The 24,187-nt window shown below is 30.9% G+C and overlaps 1 long non-coding RNA gene across 2 annotated transcripts; it reads left to right on the top strand.

Annotated features, from left to right (window-relative positions):
* The first annotated feature begins 6,742 nt into the window (after positions 1-6,742).
* Positions 6,743-11,466, top strand: LOC105778448 (uncharacterized). Of its 2 annotated transcripts, none has more exons than XR_008189755.1 (5): positions 6,743-6,926; positions 7,453-7,511; positions 7,694-7,766; positions 7,874-10,952; positions 11,131-11,466. It is a non-coding gene; the product is annotated as an uncharacterized LOC105778448 (long non-coding RNA). The 2 variants fall into 2 exon arrangements; XR_008189756.1 differs by having other exon boundaries at positions 6,744-6,926; positions 7,874-10,741; positions 11,131-11,464.
* Positions 11,467-24,187: the final 12,721 nt, after the last annotated feature.

Raw genomic sequence — 24,187 nt, forward strand, 5'->3', positions numbered from 1 at the left:
AAAATTAAAAAATATTAAAAATTAAAAAAATCAAATTTTAATCTATGTATATATAAAATTCATAAAAAATTTAAAAAATATCATGAAGTACACGTGAATTGTCATGCAAAATGATATTCGACTCTTTTTTAAATGATAATGGTCAAATTCAACTCATTGTTAAAGGTCGAGGGCCAAATTAACAAAAGATGTAAACATTAAGGGATAAATTTACCATTATGTCTATTTTCTTTTTTGATGCAATGCCTAAAACTATCTATACCCCATCCCCAACTCTCTTTTAAATAGAGGATAAACACGATTCAACATGCTCGAACCCATATCCTCTTGTACTAGCAATAATGGCAATACCAATCAAGCTAAGACTTAGTTAGCCATTGTGCCTATTTTCTTTGATAAAATAAGACAAAATTGATAGTTTAGGTATTACTTCCCCCCCCCCAAAAAAAAGAATTATCTAAGTAAGAAAAGCAATATAGTTTGAGGGTCAATTTTGTATTTACGCCTCTTTAGTAGATTCTAACACATAGGCCTGTTCATGAGACAGGCTATCGATATAGGTTTTGTAACACCCCTTACTCGAGACCATCGCCAGAATCGAGTACAAGATGTCATCCAATTTAACTTACCAATTCGGAGCATAAAAATTTGCTTTTAAAATTAAATTCATTGTTCACAACAAAACTGTCCACCTGCGTGACTGTCACTAATTTAATTATAACTCGAGTTACGAGACTCAAAATTTAAATCCGTAAATTTTCCCTGAAACTAGACTCATATTCCTACTTACCATAAAATTTTCAGAATTTTTGACTTAGCCAATTAGTACAGTTTATTCATTAAAGTATCCCCTGTTTCACAGCTTGACAGGTCTGACCTCTTGGCACTAAAAATAAATTATCTCATTGCACAGAATTCATATAAGGTTATCGTTTGTTTCTTTTGAAAATAGACTCACTAAGAAATCTATACATATAAATTATGACCCATAATTCTTTCTGTACAATTTATAATGATTTTCCAAAGTCAGAACAGGGGACTTCAAAAACCATTCTGACCCTGTCTCACTAAAATTCAAATATCTCAAAATACAGAATTCCTTTGCCTACACCGTTTCTTTCATATAAAAATAGACTTGATAAGCTTTAATTCCATATATAATTCACTCTCTAATTCCATTTATACTATTTATGGTGATTTTTCACATTCACATCACTGCTGCTGTCAAAGAAACTGCTTCTTTGTATTAGCTACCATTTACACATACATAATACCAAAACATAATCTTTACTAACCATTTCAATAGCTAATCTTAGCCATATCATATGAACATGCTCAAAATGATTAAGACTCTATACATGCCATAGTTTAAACATTTTGAAAAGCACATAATACCGAGATGATTATGATAGTGTGATACGAGCTCCGACGATCCCCAATTCGACCAAGTTCAAATCACTATAAAACAAAGGAAAAGAATAAAGGTGTAAGCTACTAATAGCTTACTAAGTTGCATGTAAACAATAATTACTCATTTAATAATTAACACTTTTAACATATAACTAATCAAAACATTTCCTAGCAATTTCAATCACTTACACATGCACAATCTTACCAATTCACTTGCATATACATTTTCACACTTAACCTTTATCACTTATGTTCATTCTTTTCAAATGTACCTGCATACACACTTCATTTCATATTCACTTTAACTCATTATTAATCTCGTTGAACACTCGGAATATACACAGATACGTAGAGATTTAGCACATAAGTGCAACACTGATATGTAGCCGAAGCTACCACTGTTATGTAGCCGAAGCTACCACCGAAATGTAGCCGGCTACCATCGTTATGTAGCCGGCTACCATGAAACGTAGCCAAGCTACCACTGATCAATAACACTGGAAATGTCCACGGGCCTGCTCACACAAGCTGTCAGGTGTCTGCAACACATGCTAGATCACCCAGCACCCGAGACTCATTGTAACACTGTAACACTGATCTCTAGTGACACGTCACTTGTATCCACTTCTATTCCTAAGTTCAACCGGGAATTTACACTTAACACTTTATTTTCAACACTTTAACACTTGAATAATTCATGAATAATTTTCCTTCCACATTGAATATTAATTCACATATCAAATATAATTCACAATTTATAAAAATATAACTATTATTTACACGTAACTTACCTCGGATGCAAAACGACTATTTTTGTAATTTAATCGATAACTTTCTCTTTTCCCCGATCACTTCTTCTTTCTTGATCTATATTAACACAATTTAATACATTTTATCAATATTCCATTCAAATACAATTCATACACAACATTTTGGCAAATTTACATTTTTCCCCATAACTTTTCAAAAATTCCACTTTTGTCCCAAAGCTTGTAAAAATAAAATTCACTAAATTTTTAATTTTCAAACTTCACTAAATCATATTTCATGCTCATAACAGCCCTCAATTTCACAAAATCACAACTTTATGCACACTTTACCATCTTTCACAATTTAGCCCTTTTCAACATTTTCATCAAAATTCATCTAGTAAAACTTGTAATTAACACTTCAAACATTCATTATCTAACATCACTAATCAATTTACAATTATATCATGAATGGGTCAATTTTAAACTTTAATTTCATTTAAATTAAATAGTAGAAACATGAAATTCAAGCATCGATAAGCATAAAAATACGAAAATAATTAAAAGCGGGCAAGAAATCACTTACAATTGAGCTTAGAAAATCAAGAACCCTAGCTATGGTAACATGAAACTTTCGCAGCAAGCTTCTGATTTTTAAGAAGATGGACACCTATTTTCTCTTTATTTTGTCTTTTTCTCAATTTGGACAAAAATGCCCTTGACCCATTACTTAGATATTTTTCTAGAATTACCCTTTTGTGTCCATAACACTAATTTATGGTCTAATTCCCACATAAACACTTCCAATTTCATGCAATAATTCAATTAAGTCATTTAATCACTAATTAGACACACTTTGCATTTTTCTCGATTTAGTCCTAAAAATTCAATTAGGCACTAAATCATTAAAATTTTTTATCCATATTTTCACACAATATTTCAATCAATCAGTAACTAATAAAAAATTATAAAATAAAACTATTTCACTTCAGATTTGTGGTTACGAAACTACTATTCCGATTAGGCCCTATTTCGGGCTATCACTATCACAATTCTCCCCCCTTAGGGATTTTCGTCCCCGAAAATCTTACCAGTGAATAAGTTGGGATACTGTTTCCTCATAGCCTCCTCGGTTTCCCATGTTGCCTCTTCCATCCCATGTCGTTGCCATAACACTTTCTCTAAAGCAATTTCTTTGTTTCTTAATTGTTTCACTTCTCGTGCCAAGATTCGAATCGGTTCTTCTTCGTATGTCATATCCGATCGAATTTCCACTTCAGTCGGTGAAATTACATGCGATGGGTCCGATCGATATCGCCTCAACATAGAAACATGAAACACATTATGAATTCTTTCCAATTCCGGTGGTAAAGACAATCGATAAGCCACTGGACCAATTCTTTCTATCACTTCATACGGACCAATAAATCTTGGACTTAATTTACCTTTACGGCCAAATCTCAGAATTTTCTTCCATGGAGACACTTTCAAAAATACTTTATCACCCACTTGAAACTCAATCTCTTTTCTTTTCAAATCCGCATACGACTTCTGTCGATCTGATGCAACTTTCAAACAATCACGGATTACCTTCACTTTTTCTTCGGTTTCTTTTACCAAATCAACTCCATGTAACTGATTTTCATTAAGTTCAGTCCAATATAATGGAGTCCGACACTTTCGTCCATACAACGCTTCAAAATGTGCCATTTTTATGCTCGATTGATAACTATTATTATAAGCAAATTCCACCAAAGGTAAATATCTTTCCCAATTACCTTCAAATTCCAATACACAACATCTCAACATGTCTTCGAGTATTTGAATTACTCTTTCAGACTGTCCATCGGTTTGGGGGTGGAATGCTGTACTAAAATTCAATTTAGTACCCAATGCCTCTTGTAATTTCTTCCAAAACATTGAAGTAAACCATGGATCTCTATCAGATATAATAGACATGGACACAACATGTAATCGGACTATCTCAGCAATATACAACTCGGCTAACTTGTCAAGTGAAAAACTCATTTGTACAGGAATGAAATGAGCTGACTTAGTCAATCGATCAACTATTACCCAAATTGAGTCTTTTTTTTTTCGGTGACAATGGCAATCCGGAAACAAAATCCATAGTAATTCTATCCCACTTCCACTCGGGCACCATAATAGGCTGAAGTAACCCTGAAGGTACTTGGTGTTTAGTTTTCACTTGTTGGCACACAAAACACTTTGTCACATACTTGGAGATATCCCGTTTCATACCCGGCCACCAATATAATTTCTTCAAATCATTGTACATTTTTACACTACCGGGGTGAACTGCCAAACGACTATCATGTGCTTCTTGCAAAATTTTTTGAATTAAATCAACATTTTTCGGAACACATATTCTGTCACGAAACATTAAACATCCATCTGAATCAATCCGAAAATCAGAATTATCATCCATTGCACACTGAGTCTTTTTTCTTTGCAATTCATTATCCATTTTCTGAGCCTCACAAATTTCTTGAAGAAACAATGGTCTAGCTTTTAACTCTGCAAGGAATGATCCATCTTCAGTCAATGTTAATCTCGTATTCAAAGCTCTCAAAGCAAAGTGAGACTTTCTGCTCAAAGCATCAACAACTATATTGGCTTTTCCCGGATGATAATCTATCACAAGTTCATAATCTTACATCAATTCCAACCATCTTCGTTGTCGCAAATTCAGATCTTTTTGTGTCATAACATATTTCAAACTTTTATGATCTGTAAAAACACAACATTTTTCACCATATAAATAATGACGCCAAATCTTCAAAGCAAAGACAATAGCAGCCAACTCTAAATCATGGGTAGGATAATTTTGTTCATGCGGTTTCAATTGTCGAGAAGCATACGCTATTACTTTTCATTCTTGAATCAATACACATCCGAGCCCATTTAACGACGCGTCACTATAAACAACAAATTCCTTTCCTGACTCAGGTTGCACTAACACTGGTGCCTCAGTTAAACACTTCTTTAATTTCTCAAAACTTTGTTGACACTCCTCAGTCCATTCGAACTTAACATCTTTTTGCAACAATTTTGTCATCGGTGAAGCTATCATCGAAAAATCTTCTACAAATCGACGGTAATATCCGGCTAAGCCCAAAAAACTCCTAACTTCAGGTACATTTCTTGGAGGCTTTCATTCAACTATTGCCGATATCTTCTTCGGATCCACTCAAATGCCATCTCCCGAGACAACATGTCCCAAAAATCAACTTCACTGAGCCAAAATTCACTTTTGCTAAATTTAGCAAACAATTTCTTTTCTCGCAGGGTCTGTAGCACAATTCTTAAATGTTCGGCGTGCTCAGCTTCATTTCGGGAATAAATAAGAATATCATCTATAAACACCACCACAAATTTATCCAAATAGGGCCAGAAAATCCGATTCATCAAATCCATAAAAATAGCTGGAGCATTAGTCAGACCAAAAGGCATTACAAGAAACTCATAGTGACCATACCGGGTTCTGAAAGTAGTCTTTGGCATATCTGACTCTTTAACCCTCAATTGGTAATATCCGGATCTCAAATCAATTTTGGAAAACACTGTGGCATCCTTTAACTGATCAAACAAGTCATCTATTCGGGGCAATGGATACTTATTCTTTACTGTCACTTTATTAAGTTGACGATAATCAATACACAATCTCAATGTCCCATCCTTTTTCTTCACAAATAGTACGGGAGCACCCCACGGAGAGTAACTTGGTCTTACGAATCCTTTATTCGTCAACTCTTGTAATTGCACTTTTAATTCTTTTAATTCAGTTGGTGCCATTCTGTAAGGAGCAATCGATATTGGAGCAGTACCTGGCATTACTTCAATACCAAACTCTACTTCTTTAATCGGAGGCAAACCTGGCAACTCTTCTGAGAACACATCTAAATATTCACATACCACTGGCACTGATTCGATCTTTATTTCAAACACTTTTGTATTCAACACATAAGCAAGATATGCTTCACAACCATTTTTCAAACATTTCTGAGCAGACATGGCAGAAATCACAATTGGCATCACATTTGACTTATCTGTTTCAACCCGAAGAACTGTACCACTACTACACTTCAACTCAAGAATTTTCTGACTACAATCTATCTTGGCCTTATGCAATGTCAACCAATCCAATCCCAAAATAACATCAAATTCATCAAATGACAGCAACATCAAGTTGGCAGGGAAACACTGACCTTATATCATCAAAGGATAATTTTTGCATATTTTATCAACTATCACATGCTTGCTTAAAGGATTCGACACTTTAACCACATACTCAGTCAATTCAACACACAAATTCTTATCAGACACTAAATTCATGCATACATACGAGTGAGTAGAACCATGATCAATCAATGCAAGAACATTAGTATCGTAAAGAGAAAATATACCAGTGATCACATCAGGAGAAGATGCTTCCTCTCTATCTCGGATGGCATAAGCTCTCGCTGGAGCTCTCGCTTCAGATCTTACAGTAGTGTCTTTTGTTACACCTCTACCACTAGTTCCAGCCCCCACATTTCTCGGTTTGTGTATGTCTTTTCTCTTTGTTTAATTTACTTGCTTATTATGTAGTTTCTTTCTCTTTATTGTCAGAAAATTTTACTTTTCTTTTTATTATTGTTATAAGTCCATCAATTATCATTACATTTCTCTTTCCCCTTTTTTCCTGCCCAAAGAAGAAGCCCTAGATTTTCTTGCTCTTTCCCTCGCTTTCTCGGGAAATAATTGGTAAAACACTCTTCTTTTGCTCTTTATTGGTAAAAAAATAGTAAAACCTTTTCTTGCTCTTGCTCTTTATCATTTCTAGTATAGCGCTGCTCCTAAGACAGACAACCCTCTTCCTTTCCCCCTTCATCACCCAATTATTTGTTTTTCATAAACTATTAAGTATAGTGGTGATGGGTAAAAAATTTTCAAATGTAGTTTTCATAATCAAATTTGTTTAATTTTAGGACTTTCCATTTCGGGGTGGGATTACTCCCTTCCTCGGTCGAGAATAGCGTTGCTCCTAACCTCTGCAGTTCTTTTCTTTTTTCAATTTATTTTTCATTTTTATTTGATGCATTTAAATTTTTTTTCTTCTGTTGAATTAGGTATCATTTTCATAAAATTAGGCATAGTATTTCTTCAATTTAGGGTTTGTTTAGGCTTTTTGTTAGTTCCACCTTTTTTGTTTCAATTTCATATTTTTGCATCTTCTTTAACAAGACAATTGCATGTTTATCATGTTGGACTGATTTCACTGTCTTTCTAGCTTGCTACCGGTTTGGCTGCAGATGAGAATCCACTTGGTGTGGTCCTTGGTGGAATTTTGTAAGTTCTACTACCGTTAGATATCTATACATATGTACTGAAGCATTGCTATTTCCTCAATATTTTGAAACAACTCTGTACGTATATAGTGTTGTTTCCACTTTATATGTTTATATATCTTCACTTTGTATATGCCGATTAGTGATTAGTAAGGTTTCTTCAATATTTTTTCTTTTTCTCAGAGGACAAGTGCTATGCACCACTGCTGCTGTACTTGAAGGAAAAAGGCCGACATCTCAGATATCTGAGAAAATTGTAATCCAAATCCATATTTTTCCTTCTTTTCCTTATGCGACAGCAATGTTTTGCATTTAATTTGGCGAGCAACTAGTAAAACCAAGTTTATATCTATTTTGATGCAGATTGCACTCTCGGGTGGAGTTCTTTTCAAGTAAATACTCTTAAAATAATATTTGTTGCGTTCCCCTTGCTCGGCTAGCTTTTCTCTTCAAGTGCAAGTTTAGTTTGCCTTGGTGCATGGTTTCAATTTACCCTTGTGCAAGATTTTTGGGCTGTCATATTTGGAAATTTCACTTTGACAATGATTTTGGGCTGTCATAATTGGAAGTACAGGTTTTTAAGTTTCTCTTTTGCTTAGACAATGATTTTGGGCGGTCATAATTTAAACCAGAGTTTGCCTTGTTGCAATGGAATTGATGCTGTATATAAGCTTTATATCATGTGCTTTTTATTCTCCTAGCTTGTAGTACAAAGCTCTGTTGTTCACAGGCAAATATGCCTTGTATACGTCATGTGTTTGTTGATGAAGCTTGTTACGTATTCTGTACTTTCAGATACCAACTGATTCGTTTAGAAATATGTTAAGATAAGGAAATAACTTGAAACTCTGAAGGTAAGGGCATAAGTAAATTATAGGTGCTTTTATTGCTCACCAGGTGTGCCCTTTATTGTGCTTATGTTCTTTTTCTTTCTCACTATCAAAAGTGATGTAGCATATTAGTATACTACAAGTTGTTCTATATGTCATATTGATAGAATTATCCTTGATTTTGCTGATGATGTTTATTGCAAATATGAAAGAAGTGTCTACTTGAACATGTTATTGGTTTAGGAACAGTTTTGTAAATTATTGTGTTTCTTCTTTAATAACTCCAGTGCTTGTATCAAGAGTTACTGTAAAGGAAGTAGAGTATAGATAACTTAAGCCATTTTATTAAACTCGTGTTTCCCATTTACATTATTTTAGATTTATTGTTACCGAGCTTTATTGTTTTAGATTTATATTCAATGTATATAAATTTATAAACTATCAATAAAATAAATAAATAATAGCATGTTATTAAAGATAAAATTATTTAAACATATTAAAAATAAGAGGCTGTTTAAAGTTATTTTGGAGAGTTGTTAGAGCCATTTTCTTCAACAAATCATCGTCCCATATTTTTTAAAGTTCTATTTGGTTAACTTTTCCAGATAAAATGGTTGAAAAACAATTTCTTCTTTTCTTTTGAGAGCTCATTTTTCCTTTTGTTCATGTCCAGCCTTTGTAAAAGACATCACTTCACTCACTCTCCCATGAAGCACTTGAGCATTATGATTAATCAGCTAACAAAAATATGTTATTATTAGAACAAGATTTTGCATCTAGAAATAAAGAGAGATTACATCCCATAAATAGCATTCTTTTTGCTTGTAATTTGTTTGTTTGCATATTGACTCTGCTGCTTGAATGTTGACTCTGCTGTTTGTGAGAATTTGTTATTGCTATCAATGTGTTTGTTATTTAAGCATTTGTTAGGATGAAAATTTTTATTTCTGTTTCGCTTGTCAGAATTTGTTTGTTTGCATATTCACTCTGTTGCTTGAGTTTGCCGCTGGAATTTTGACTTTGCTGCTTGAATTTACTGCTTGGACTAAGAAAAAGGGACCAATCATGTATGGGATGCTCACAAAGGTTATCTTTAGCATTCTTAGACAACTCTCTTTAGACACTTTTTCAGTATAAGCAACATGTCAGTTTATAGAGCAAGTTCAAGAAACGCTCATGAAAGTGAGCCCAATTAGGAGGCTAACCCTCGGCCGAAGTGAGAATTATAGGCCATTTAAATTTCTTCTTTTACAACTGAACTAACCTATTTGAGTTATGACTAATCATTATGTATCATTTTATTTGGTTGACAAGTCTTCTTTTCCAAAATCTCTTGTTACTTGGATTTTCATCAAATTTTAGTTACATGATAAAGGGAAATTATTCCTTTTCATTTCACAATTTTTATTCTTGTATTCTAAAATTTTAATCTGAATTATATATAGAAAATAAATTCAAATTTTAATGGTTGAGATGTATGAAATTATAATATATATGATATACTTTTCGACGAAAAACATTTTTTATTAACTTTTGATATTTTTAATCAAATTACGAGTTTTATATGACAAGTTTGATTTTTATTTTAAAGAAAAGGTTTATGGATTGTAAATTCGGTTTTGGACCTAGGAAAACAATATTGCTCAAGTAATTTCTAGCCAAAAGAAAAACCATATAATTTGAACTAATAGAGATTTGTGGGGTCATTTTCTTGAAGAAAAATAAAATTCCAGCTATATAATGAGATAAAAAGAAAATATAATATCCAATTTTATTCCATCATTTTATTAAGGAACTATTTCTCAATTAATAAAGAAAAGTAATGAATCTAAATTTAATAAAATAAATTTAATAGTAATAACAGTATAGAGTGAATAAATTGTTAGAAATAAAAGTATGGTGATTAAACAGGTGGCATGGTGATTAAACAGGCGGCATGTATTAAGCTTATCTAATACATTTTAAATTGGTCAAATTGTAATTTCAGTCCCTATACTACCTCAAATTTGATGATATAGTCACTTTGATCAATAATACAAGTACTAAACTGAATAGAATCCATACGTTTAACTACAACAAATAAATGGAAATAAATGATTAAAGAGCCTACAACCCATAAAAATTTTAAAACGCAACATGTAAAAACATGTAAAATTTTGTTTAAGACATTATTATTTGCTAAACAAAAACCCGGTTTTGTTGAATGAAATTTGATAAAGAAATGAATTTCAGGTTTTTTACTTGCAAAGATATTTGTAATTTCTATTTTGTGCATTGCAAAAATTATTAATATGTATTGTTCATTTTTCTTTGGTGGTGTGCTATTGCTTCATCTTCTTCTTTGGCTTGCTTGATTGCTTCCTCCACCCACAGTTGAGCTTTTTGTATTCACTAAATCACTGTAAGTTCTTTTGCAATTAAATTATTTGATTTTGTTTTATTGTTATTGAGATTAGTATTGAAGAAATGTGACCCTTTTACTATGGTTTGAAGATATGTAACACTTTAATATCTTGCAGTAATGGCTCGTCTGCCTTTAACAGTACAAAGTGAGAGGCGTAAAAGTAATAATTTTGCATGGACAATATGATTGCAAATGTGTACATTTGCGAGTAGGTTCTTAGCTACATTGGGTGTCGTTCCTAGCCTACATACTTTTAGACCAATGATTAAATCATATATTTTAGATTTGATAATACTCTGAAATGACATATTTTTATGTATTAATTACATATTCATTTTGAGTATGATCCTACTAATTTGAGCTATTTATGGTTTTTTATCTTGTAGGGACTAAATTGAAGGTAAAATGAAATTTAGGGGCAAAAAGTGTGAATTTAAAGATAAAATGGGCTGGCATGCAAAATAGGAAAGAAGTGGTGCTGAAAATGCAAAGTGTGGAAGACTTGGGGGTAAAAGTGCAAAGAAGAGATTTTATAAACACAATACTCTGTTTAAATTTGAATTATATTAGGATTATTGTTAAGATTATTATTTAGATTTAATTTTAGCTTTTATCTTTATTTATATTTATTTATCTTTTAGAATTTAGATAGGAATAAACTAGGTTTTCTGAGTACTATAAATAAGGGATGGAGTGACACAAATTGCACTCATCTTTCTGTAAAAAACTCCCTCTCCCAAAAAAGCTCTAGCCTTTGTTCCTTTCTTTTATTTAATAAAATTCCATTTTTTTAAGTTTATTTCTCTTTTTACCAAAAAGCATGAGCCACTAAAACTCATCTAGCCAAAGGTTGTCGAGATTCCCCAAAAAAGGTTTATGAGGCTTAGAATCCGCACTTAGCATTCTTAACGAGTATTCATCGTTTCTCCGCATTACAAGACTGACGCTTCCGTCCATGTCCTTCCAAAAGTGATCTTTTTATCTTGTGCAAAGGCGGCCGCTTTATATGTTTTGGGAAGGTTGCACAGTCGGTTCGTTAGCTTATTGCGTCAGTGGTTGATGAGCCCAAGAGACAAAATGGCGTGGCATTCGCCATTGAGAAGTGATGATCTAGTGTAAGACGGTCCCACAAAAGTGACGGTTGGCTAGAGTCAGGTTCCTCTAAATCGTAAGTCTAAAATCTAAATGGAGCTGGTCGTCATAGGCGTCATCTTCCACTATAACTGGCTTATTCTATTCGAGAAGGATCACCTAAAAGCCTAGGATTGAACCCAAGGAGGATCGAGATAACCGGAGGCTGGAATCTCTCAACCAAAGGATTTATTTTCTCAATTTTATTTGTTTTTACAATTTCAATTTCAATTTACGCAATCTCAGTTCATCCAAACTTTTAATTTTGTTTTTTTATTTTTTCCAGGTATGCCGTTTTTCTTGGGCACAACTGTGCTTGGGATCTTGAGGAACAAGAAGTTGTGCAAGTCTAGTCCCTAAGGATTTGACCCTACTTCCCTTATAATATTCTTTTTGTTATTTTATAGGGATACGTTATTTTTGGTGCTCTCAACGACCGCATCAAGATTTTTATGCACAACGAGATTATGTGAAAAGATTGTATATGCTAGTGACAAGACCTGAATTGAACAAGTTAGGATGAATATAATTATTATTTTTTAAACTATGTGAGATGTTACAAACTTTAGGAGGGTTGAAGTCATCACGGAACATGCTTGCTGATGAGCAAGTGACAATGTTTTTACATATAATTTCTCATCACCTTAAGAATTGAGTTATCAAGCATCACTTTAATAGGTTCAAGGAAACTATTAGCAGATCATTTCATAACGTTTTAAATGTTGTCATATGCTTACAAGATGTGCTATTTAAAAAGGCAGAGCCAATTACAACTAACTCTACAGACCTAAGGTGAAAATAGTTCAAGGTATTGGAGTGAGTTCCATATATAGCTCGTACATAATTTAGTTGATTTAGATTTAAATATAGTATCCTAAATCGAGGTTTTATACATGTAATGTAGAATTGCTTAGGTGCTTTAGATGGAACCCACATTAAGATTAGGGTTCCAAAAGTTGATAAACCTAGATATAGAATGAGAAAATGTGACATAACAACAAATATGTTAGGTGTTTGTGCACCTGATATGCATTTTGTTTATGTTCTTTCTAGTTGAGAATGTTCTATTGCTGATGGATGGGTTCTTCGAGATGCCATTAGTAGGAGACATGGACTAAAAGTTCCTTATGGTAAAGTGCAGAATTAGAGGAATTTGAATTGATTTTTAAGATCATACTTTTTTGGGAAAGTTAATTTTTCTTTTTTATAGGTTGTTATTATCAAGTTGATGCTGGTTACACAAATTGTGAGAGATTTTTTACACCTTTTAGAGGACAAAGATATCATTTGAATAAGTGGCATCAGGGTTACTAGCCAAGTACTCCAAAAGAATTTTTCAATATGAAATATGCTTCAGCGCACAATGTTATTGAAAGATGCTTTGGTTATTAAAACTTAGATGGGGAATACTTAGAAGCCCACCATTCTATCCCGTGAGGATGCATAATAGAATCATTATTGCATGTTGTTTGCTCCATAATTTTATTTGAACCTATATGAGTCTTGATCCTATTGAAGCGGATTTGGGAGAAAGATTACCTAGTAATGTGATAGATGGCGACGAATCGAATATCGTAAATATTCATCCATCAGATACATGGGCTACTTGGAGGATGAAACTAGCCAATCAAATGTTCTATGAATGGCAAACATCTAGAAATTAGTAAGGTTTATTAAAACATAGTAGAATGTTAATTTGTTTCTGTTATTTCATGTATCTTGGTTACGAAAATTTGGTGTTGTTTGAATTGTCTTTATGTATTGTACTGGACTTGTTGAATTACAACTATAATTTATTTTCTTTTGATTCGTCATGTGTTATAATTTTATAAAATTTCAATCTTCTAATTTTAATTTGAGTTTTTTCTTAAGATAGTTATATCAGACTTTTCACAATCAAATGTTTCTTCCCAAAATTCTCAAGGAACCAAAAGGAAATGGGTTCCAGAAGAAGATGTTGCATTGGTTTCTTGTATAGTCGAGTTGTACAATATTGGAACCTATAACAGAGATACGAGATTTAAGACCGGTTATTTAAATGAGTTAGAAAGAATGTTAGAAAAAGTTTTACTCCATGCTACGTTGAAGGCTAAACCTAATCTTGAATCGAGGATTAGGACATTGAAAAGGGATTGGACAATCATTTACGACATGCTCAATGGAAAAGACAATAACGACTTTGGTTAGGACGAGCATAGGCAGATGATTGTTGCTGAAGATGCTGTCTGGAACTCATATATAAGTATAATGATTATTTTCTGTCTTTATTATCTTATTTTGACCAAACTTATATCTAATGTGGATTCCTTCTTTTTTTATAGAGTCATAAAGTAGCCGGTTAATTTAGACTTCACAGTTTCCCTTTTTATGACCAACACACTTCCATATATGCAAAAGATTGAGCCACTAGGAAAGATGCTCAAACAACTGCAAATATTGTTGAAGAAATAGATGCTGAGTATGTAGCTATTGCAAATAATCTTAAAGAATGAAACAATTACCGTGGATGCGAAGGTGATGTTTCCTTGGATGAGATGGATGTCTCAGCTGCACAATTGCAACCTTCGAAGCCAAACCAAGATGGTTCCACATATTCAAAGAAGAAAAAAAAGATTTCTGATGGAAGTGAACAGATTTCTACTTTAATTACTGATGCTGTCATGTTATTGGGGGAAAACATACGGACTGTTGGCCTTGAATTAAGTAGGAGCATTTCCTCCGAGAAAGTAATTTAAGAAAGTGCTCAAAAATTATATCCGGCCTTATAAAAAGTAGAATGATTAACTGAGGATGAACCCTATCGTGTATTGAGCAAAATTCCTGACTATCCAATGCAAATGCTTATTTTCTTCAGTCTACCTTCTTTAGTGCGATTGGAATGGGTTAGAAGATTTCTTTCTGACCATTAAAAAACATACGAACTGTTGGCCTTGAATTAAGTAGGAGCATTGCCTCCGAGAAAGTAATTTAAGAAAGTGCTCAAAAATTATATCCGACCTTATAAAAAGTAGAAGGATTAATTGAGGATGAGCGCTATCGTGCGTTGAGCAAAATTCCTGACCATCCAATGCAAATGCTTATTTTCTTCAGTCTACCTTCTTCAATGCGATTGGAATGGGTTAGAAGATTTCTTTCTGACCATTAAAAATCATGGTTGTGTTGGTGAGTTTTGGTAATTTTTTGTATATGTAATATTTGGATGGTAATATGCCATTAGTAAAATGCCACGGCTGTTGTAACTTTTTGTTAATGTATGAACATTATGTTTGGATGTAAAATATAATTCTTAAGCTATTTATTAGTTCTAATATTTTGCTTTTTAGTTTAGAAGATAATTAAATTATTTGTTTCGTTAATGATATTTTAGCACATTAAATATGCATTGCAGTTTAAAAATAATAAAATATGTTATTTATTATTTTATAATATTATATATTATGATTTTTATTAATTCATATTTTAATAATAATTATATTAAGAATGTTATTAAATTATATACTATTTTATTAAATTGTATTTAATAAAAATTATGTTAAAATATGATTAAATTATTTATTTTATTTTTATTAAATTATATTTAATAATAATCTTATTAACATTTAATAACAATAACAATAACAATAATCATCTACCTAAAAATTTTTTCTATTAAGGGTACTTTGGTCATTTAAACTTTTTTCCTTTTGCTATTACAACATCTATTTCATTCAACCAAACACAAGAATACTATTACAACTCTATTCCATTCCATTGAACCAAATAATTGAATTACTAAATACAACTCTAATCCATTACATCTCTATTCCATTACAACCCTATTCCATTCACCCTAACCAAACGTAGTGCTAAATTTTGATAAGTCTTTTCTTAAAAACCTTAAGCAATTTTCAAATCTTCACTATAATAATATTGTAATTGGATTGCTAAATAAATCCGGTTTAATTAATGAATGTTTTTCCTAAAAAAAAAAAAAAGATTTTCATACAAATCAACTCAAGTAAAAAGAATGGCTTTACAGTATCACTTCGATGATCAATGTAATGCCTTTGACTTAGCCGAAACTCCTAGGTCGAGTCGGGGGTGTTACATCTAGTATCGCGATATCCATGGTAGTCTCAAAATGGGGAGTTCCTTTGGATGTTGGGTATCGTGATACCACTATAAGTGGTCTCCATTCTTTTCATTTCAGCACATTCAGGGATATCACGAGTTCCATGCATCGATATCGCAATACCTTCCTTCTCGGTGATGTTCTCGCCTACGTTCGGACCACTTTTGACTCTCTACAACACTCAACCAACCCTTAAAGTCCCAATGTCGCAATTGGCCAACTTGGGTCTAAAAAAAAGCATGTTAAGCACTTATTAAGACATGAAACTAAGGCTCCGTTTGTTTGTCAGTAAAACACTTTCCGTAAAACATTTTCCTTATTTTACGGTGTTTGTTTGGTGGAAAATGAATTCCTAGAGGAAAATATTCTCCAAAACACGGGTAAACCAAATGATTTCTTATGGAAAACGTCTTACCTATTTTATTCATGTAAGATATTTTTCCATTCTCTTCACTCTCATCGCAGTAGTTCTCCCTTCCTCTCTGTCTATCAGCCTCTGCCTCTCCTCTTCATCTTTGTTCGTTGGCCTCACTTCCTCATCTTTGCCTCGTCATCTCTGTCGGTCGACCGTCGTCCTTACCAAGTCTGTATTTTGAAGAAACCCTAAAAATTTATCTTTTCAGTCTTATTAAGGTATATCACTATCTTATTTTTATCGAGGTTACTTCATTCGAAATGGGTCTGTTAAATTTTTAAGTGAATTTACTAAATTTTAGAAAAACCATAAAAACCAAACCATTTATTTATTTTTTGGTCGAAGAGGTTTGATCTGGATATGTAAGCATATGATAAAGGTTTCCTTCACATTAACCGGGTTTTCAGTCTTGGTTCTATAGGGATTGAAAATTTTCCTAGTTGTCATTAACATGATGCATTTTTCTTTCTTATTTTTGGTCTTAAATTTTTGAGTTTCTACTTGAGTATTGAGTAATGAGATTTTTGAGTTATGGTTCGATTTAAGTTGTCTACTTTCTACCTCTACATCATTTTGCTGTATTTGATTTTCTATTTTCCATCTTGCGGCTTGTTACTGTGTTTCATATCATAAAAGGTATTGGTTTAGCGGAAATAGTGGATTGGTATCGCTACTATTTTGTGTTATATTGTTATTTGCAGCCACAATCAGTTGTTAAATTGTTCACATGACTATTGGGGGCTTTAGCAGTGGCATTGTTGACACTGTTACACCACTTCTAAAGTGATAAAGCTTGATTGAAAAAATTCCTAGTTTTCATTAATCCAATGAACCTTTCTTTCTTATTTATGCTCATGAAGTTTTAAGGTTTGCTTGAACTGTGGGATGATGAAAGTCATTAATTTGATTGTTGAATGAAAGTTCATTCTGCACTTACAGTAAAGCACATATTAGCTTTTATGGCTTAGTACAAAATTTTTTAACATTGGTTCATTGGCATAAGCATACCTGTAGTATTACATGTTTAATGTAGTGCTATAAGGAACTTATGGACTGTTCTCTTGGCAAGTTGTTACATTCCCTTGCATGCATCTTTTCCCAGAAGTCATTACCCAAAATAAATAACTCCATCCTAGTTCACATGGATAGCGGGATTTGCTGGTCCAGCATCTTGAAAAGATTTATTTCCTTCCAATCCATATATCATCATTACAAGACCACTTTTTGGTTATTCCAAAGATCATGGTTCCATTTTGGATTTTTTACCAGTCTCATTGATTCCTATCACTGTAAAGTTTGCTCTGCTCATATTCTTTGACTCAATTAATTTTGTTTGCTAGATTGGTGTCCTCTTCCATGTCTTCTACTGCAAGCAATTAATGTTTATAATCAGAATAACTATTTCAACATTAGTATAAGTTCACTCTGATATCACTTTGATGCACTGTTATAAAGATATTAAAACGAAAACCAAATAGTGAAACAATCATAAGAGGAAAGATGCAGGAATGCTAATTGTATGGGATAAAGGAAAGTTCTTAACTAGTAAAAGTAGGACTAATAAGAATTTTTTGGTGGTTGAGGTGGAGTAAAGAAAACTTTAATGCTGCTATATGTAATGTATAAGATACACAAGCAACCTGCCGCCCCTAAAATTCCACTAAAAGCTGGATTATCTTTTAGTCAAATATTATGGTTGTGCAATTTCTGTTTCTAGGTTGGTTCATTGTAATATTTTGAGCCTTATATCTATATCTATATCTATATCTATATATATATATATATATATATATATATATATAATATTATTGGCATGTTTTTTAGCCTTATAAAGACAATAAAACATATTTTCTTAAACCTAATTGTCATGTTCTATCTTTTGTAGGTTACTAGTGTTGAAGAAATGCTTTTTCTAGAAGCATACATTTTGCTTGATACTACACAGAGTATAGTTTTCAATTGTAATAGAACTGTTGTCTTGTAAACAAATCCTTTGATTTGGAGAGTATTTTCTCATGTGCAATTGAAGCAGTTATTGCTAAGTTCAAAGATCCAAATGTTGTATATTTGGTTAAATCATCAAATATAGCTTCTTTAGATGTAGGTGAGCATGTCATTCTCCACATTTCAAATTTTGATAAAAGAAATAGAAATTGGAATTGGAATTTAGCCTAGAAATAGAAATTGCAAGACCATAACATTTATAAAAAATAAAACATTGTAATATATATGCACAAAACAAAAGATAAAATAAACTCAATAAAAAAACAAAAGATAAAAAGTCAAGAAAATCTCAAATATATGTTTGTTTTATTGAAAACAATTTTTCTGAAATATTTTTAGGAAATCTGCCAAATAACAGAAAATATTTTACACAAATTCATCCAAACACCAAAAAATATTAGCTTTTTCAGAAAAAAAAGTCATTTTCCAGAAATCATTTCCCAGAAACTATTTTTAATGAAACAAACGGAGCCTAAAATTAAGTAAAAACTACAAAAAAGACATTCAAGTTACTCGAGAACAAGCTCATTTTACTAAAAGAAATGCTACAAATTTTTACAAATTGATCATATATTTTTGATGTGGGTCAAGTATGTGTAACAAAATCAAAAGATATGATATGATGAGCTGAATGGCTTGGCCACGAGTTATTTCAGAATCGTAAAGGCTCGTGTTTTTCAACGATGACTTGGCTTAGAACTCTACGTTTCCGTTAATTGCGTCACACTGAAAGTTGGTAGCAGGAAAAAAAGTTGAGCAGCCCCTTAAACAGTTTAAAAGATCATTGCGTGTGAGAGCAGAGTAGTGAAATATGAACTGCGTGGGAGGAAATGGGAATACCATTATCACTAATTCATTGTTTAAGTCTACTTTTTTGGCTGACCAAGTCATTGCTTTGACAAGTCAAGATAGTAGTATAAAAAACAGAGCAATTAACAACACATCATAAATTACGTGGTTTAGTCAATTGTGAGACCAAATTCATACAAGTACGAAAAGAAAGAAATTAACAATACATTCAAATTCAATCAATTGTGAAGACATTTTCGCCAAAGTACTTGAAATCTCCCTCTTTATAGGTTGAGTATTAAATTACTTCTTATATTATATTAACTTTTTTAAATTTTAAGTAAATAAATATATAGTTATTAAATAATTTATTGTAAAAAATATTATACTTGTTTAAAATTTGTTAACAATAAAAATAATATTGCATTATTAAATATTTAAACACTAATTTCGATTAAAATATTTTATTAAGGTAATAACTATTAACATTACTTTTTATACAATAACTATTAGCATTACTTTAGAAAATTACAAATTATAAAATAATAATTATTGGCAAACTATTTTAATTTTTGTTAGTATTTTATGTTTTTAAAACTATAAGAGTCAATGCAGAAACAAGATTATATGGTGAAATAATATTTGATTTATAATTATAATAATAATAATTAAATTAAATTAAATTAATAAATTTTCTTATACAATATAAGTAAAGTGGAGTTATGTTTTAACATATATATCATGTTAAAACAAACATATATTAGATAAAAAGTTTAATACACATGGAATTATAAATTTAGTACATTAATTACTAATAATAGTAATCATCGAAAAAATATTCTAAAATAATCTAATTAAAGAACAGTATTTTATTTAAAATTTTAATTTTAAATATATAAAACACAGTTCTTTTAATAATAAAAGTGTATCTTAATATGAATAAAAATTGAATGCAACTGTAAATAAATATGTACTTTTTTTTGCAAATCTATTTTTTAATAACAAATTAAAAATCATACTTCAACATATTTAGAAATATATTTTATCACAAATAAACAAAACAAATATACATACCCATTAAATGTAATTAGATTAAATAAACCACAAATCAAATACATGTAATAGAATTAATAATTAAAACCGTATAAAATCTCCTTGAAAAAAAATTAAAGCTGTATAAAATAAACATTTAAATTTAAACCTACAAAAAGAAAAAAAAATAGCAGTGATCAAATTGAATGCAATTAAATGTAAATCAGGATCAAATTGAATAAATTAAAATTGAATTAGGGATACCATCGCACAAAATACGGACTACTAAGGACAGAAAAAGAAAATATCCCGTTGCATAAAAAAGACGCAGATCATTTTATGGGCTAAATATCAAAACTTTCTCTCTCTTTTTATTCAAACAATATTAAAAAAAAAACTTTAAAGCCTTGATTATCTGATTAGTGTAACTATTGATCTTAATTTTTTTTCAAACATATGAAACGTTTGAGAAACAATCATACGCCTAATCACATCTTTGCACTGCGGGAGGAGAGTCCACCTTGCTTCAAAGTGGTATGGTCGACATTTTGTTTGTAGAAACAATGATATTGGGAATAAAGATGTTTGTGCAATTTTTGAAAGATTCACAAGGGTATAAGGTTTAAGGTTTAGGATTTAGGATACGTTTGGTTCACTGTAATGGAATAGGGCTGTAATCAGTAATTTCATTGTTAGATTGAATGGAATCGAATAGAGCTGTAATAGTATTCTTATGTTTGGTTAAATGGAATAAATATTGTAATAGTATAAGGAAAACTGCTTAAATGACCAAAGTACAATTAGCAGAATTTTTTTAGGTGGAAGATTATTGTTATTGTTATTAAATTTTAATAAAATTATTATTAAATATATTTTAATAAAATAAATAAATAATTTAATCATAATTTAACATAATTATTATTAAATACAATTTAATAAAATAATAAATAATTTCATAACATTCTTAATATAATTATTATTATATGAATTAAAAATTATAATATATAATATTATAATATAACCTACTTTATTATTTTTAAACGCAATACATATTTAATGTGCTAAAATATTATTAGTGAAACAAATAATTTAATTATTCTACAATAAAAATAAAATATTAGAAGTAATAAATAGCTTGAGAATTATATTTCACATCCAAACATAATATTCATATATTAACAAAAAGTTACATGATTTCATTAGCTTATATGTCATAATCCATATGTTAAATTTTACAACATAAAAAAGTTACAACATTGTAATGACATTCTATCATGTCATTATACCATCCAAATATTACAAACACAAAAAGTTACCAAAATATCACCAACACAACCATGATTTTTAATGGTCAGCAAGAAATCTTCTGACCCATTCCAGTCGCACAGAAGAAGGTAAACTAAAGAAAATGAGCATTTCCGTTGGATGGTCTGGAATTTTGCTTAACGCGCGAAAGCGTTCATTCTCAGTTAAACCTTCTACTTCACAATAAGGTTGGATATAATTTTAGAGCAGTTTCTTGAATGATCATTTCTGACTTTTGTTGAATTAATACTTTGGAGGCAATACTCCTACTGAATTCAAGGCCAACAGTCTGTATGTTTTTCGCCAATAAAGTGGCAGCATCAGTAAATAAAGTAGAAGAAATATGATCACTTGTATTAGAAATCTTTTTTTCTTCTTTGAAAATGTGGAATCACCTTGGTTTCTAGATGGTTGCGATTGTATAGCTAAAAGATCCATGTCATCCAAAGAAACATCAACTTCGCATCCATGAAAATCATTTCTTTCTTCATGAGTACTTGTAGTATCTACATCCTCAGCATCTATTTCTTCAATAATATCAGTTGTTGTTTGAGCATCTTTCCTACCGGCTCGATCTTTTGCATAGATGGCAGTAAGTTGGTCATAATAAGGGAAACTAAGATGTTTGAATTGACCGGCTTCTTTATGACTCTATAAAAAATGAGGAATCCATATTAGATATAAGTTTAGTCAAAAAAGATAATAAAAACTCGAAATAATTCTTACATTTATATATGAGTTCCACACAATGGCTTCAGCAACAACAAGCTACCTATGATTGTCCCAACCAAAGCCGCTATTGTTTTTTTCATTAAGCATGTCATAAACGATTGCCCAATCCCTTTTCAATGTTCTAATTCTCGATTCAAGATTATGTTTAGCCTTTTAACATATCATGGATAAAACTTTTTGGCTGACCAAGTCTTTGCTTTGACAAGTCAAGTTAGTAGTACAAAACATAGAGAAATTAAAACACATCATAAATTACGTGGTTTAGACTTTAGTCAATTGTCAAATCAATTTTTCGTTGTTTTGGGGGAAACCAAATTCATAAAAGTAAAAAAGGGTTCAATAAGAGAACAAAAGAAAGAAAATGACAGTACATTGTGGCTACTTACGGGAAAGGGCCGAAGTACTTGAAATCTCCCTCTTTTATGGGTAGAGTTTTAAATTACTTCTTATATTAGTTTATTAAATAATTTATTGTAAAAAATATTATACTATTGTTTAAATTTTATTAACATTAAAAATTATTGCATTATTAAATATTTAAACATTACTTTAATAAGGTAATAATTGTTAAAATTACTTTAGAAAATTACAAATTATAAAAGAATAATTATTCGCAAACTATTTTAATTTTTGTTAGTATTTTACGTTTTAAAAACTATAAGAATCAATGCAGAAACAAGATTATATAGTGAAATAGTATTTGATTTTCTAATAATAATTAAATTAAATTAAATTAATAATTTTCTTATACAATATTTTATTTAAAATTAAAATTTTAAATATAAAAACAGTTCTTTTAATGATAAAAGTGGATCTTAATATGAATAAAAATTGAATGCAGCTGTAAATAAATATGCAATTTTTTATTACAAATCTATTGTTTTTAATAACAAATTAAAAATCATACTTCAACATATTTAGAAATATATTTTCTCACAAATAAACAAAACAAATTTACATACACATTAAATGTAATTAGATTAAATAAACCACAAATCAAATACATGTAATGGAATTAATAATTAAAACTGTATAAAATCTCCTTGAAAAAAATTAAAACTGTATAAAATAAACATTTAAATTTAAACCTACAAAAAGAAAAAAAATAGCAGTGATCAAATTGAATGCAATTAAATGTAAATCAGGATCAAATTGAATAAATTAAAACTGAATTAGGGATACCATCGCACAAAATACGGACTACTAAGGACAGAAAAAGAAAATATCCCGTTGTATAAAAAAGACGCAAATAATTTTATGGGCTAAATATCAAAACTTTCTCTCTCTTTTTATTCAAACAATAGTAAAAAAAAACTTTAAAGCCTTGATTATCTGATTAGTGTAACTATTGATCTTAATTTTTTTCAAACATATGAAACGTTTGAGAAACAATCATACGCCTAATAACATCTTTGCACTGCGGGAGGAGAGTCCACCTTGCTTCAAAGTGGTATGGTCGACATTTTGTTTGTAGAAACAATGATAGGGCCATGATCAGAGAAAAAGCAACAGGTAGATTGAGAATAAAGATGTTTGTGCAATTTTTGAAATAGTAATTGTTAGGAAATGTCATGTCAAGTCTTTCCTAAACAACATCATTTTGTTGATTGTTTGCCCAAGTGAAATAGGAGCCCTTAAAAGGTATTTCAAGGAGGAAGCAACCATCAAGGCATTGTAGTAAATCTAAAGCTCCTTTTAAATTGTTAAAAAGATTAGACAACTTGTCTTTGTACCAAATGACCTGATTAAAGTCACCCAATACTATCCAATCTTTAACAGTTTTGGAGAAATCCACGAGCTGTTCTCAAACATGATGTCTTTCACACAGTTTAGGTTTGCCATAAATGCAAGAAATATAGGTTTTTAAGTTATTATCCTTCATGTAGCAAGAAATGAAGTTTTCATAATAGAAATAACATTGCAC

The sequence above is a fragment of the Gossypium raimondii genome, chromosome 10 (genome assembly GCF_025698545.1).
Source record: "Gossypium raimondii isolate GPD5lz chromosome 10, ASM2569854v1, whole genome shotgun sequence".
Classification (NCBI taxonomy): domain Eukaryota; kingdom Viridiplantae; phylum Streptophyta; class Magnoliopsida; order Malvales; family Malvaceae; genus Gossypium; species Gossypium raimondii.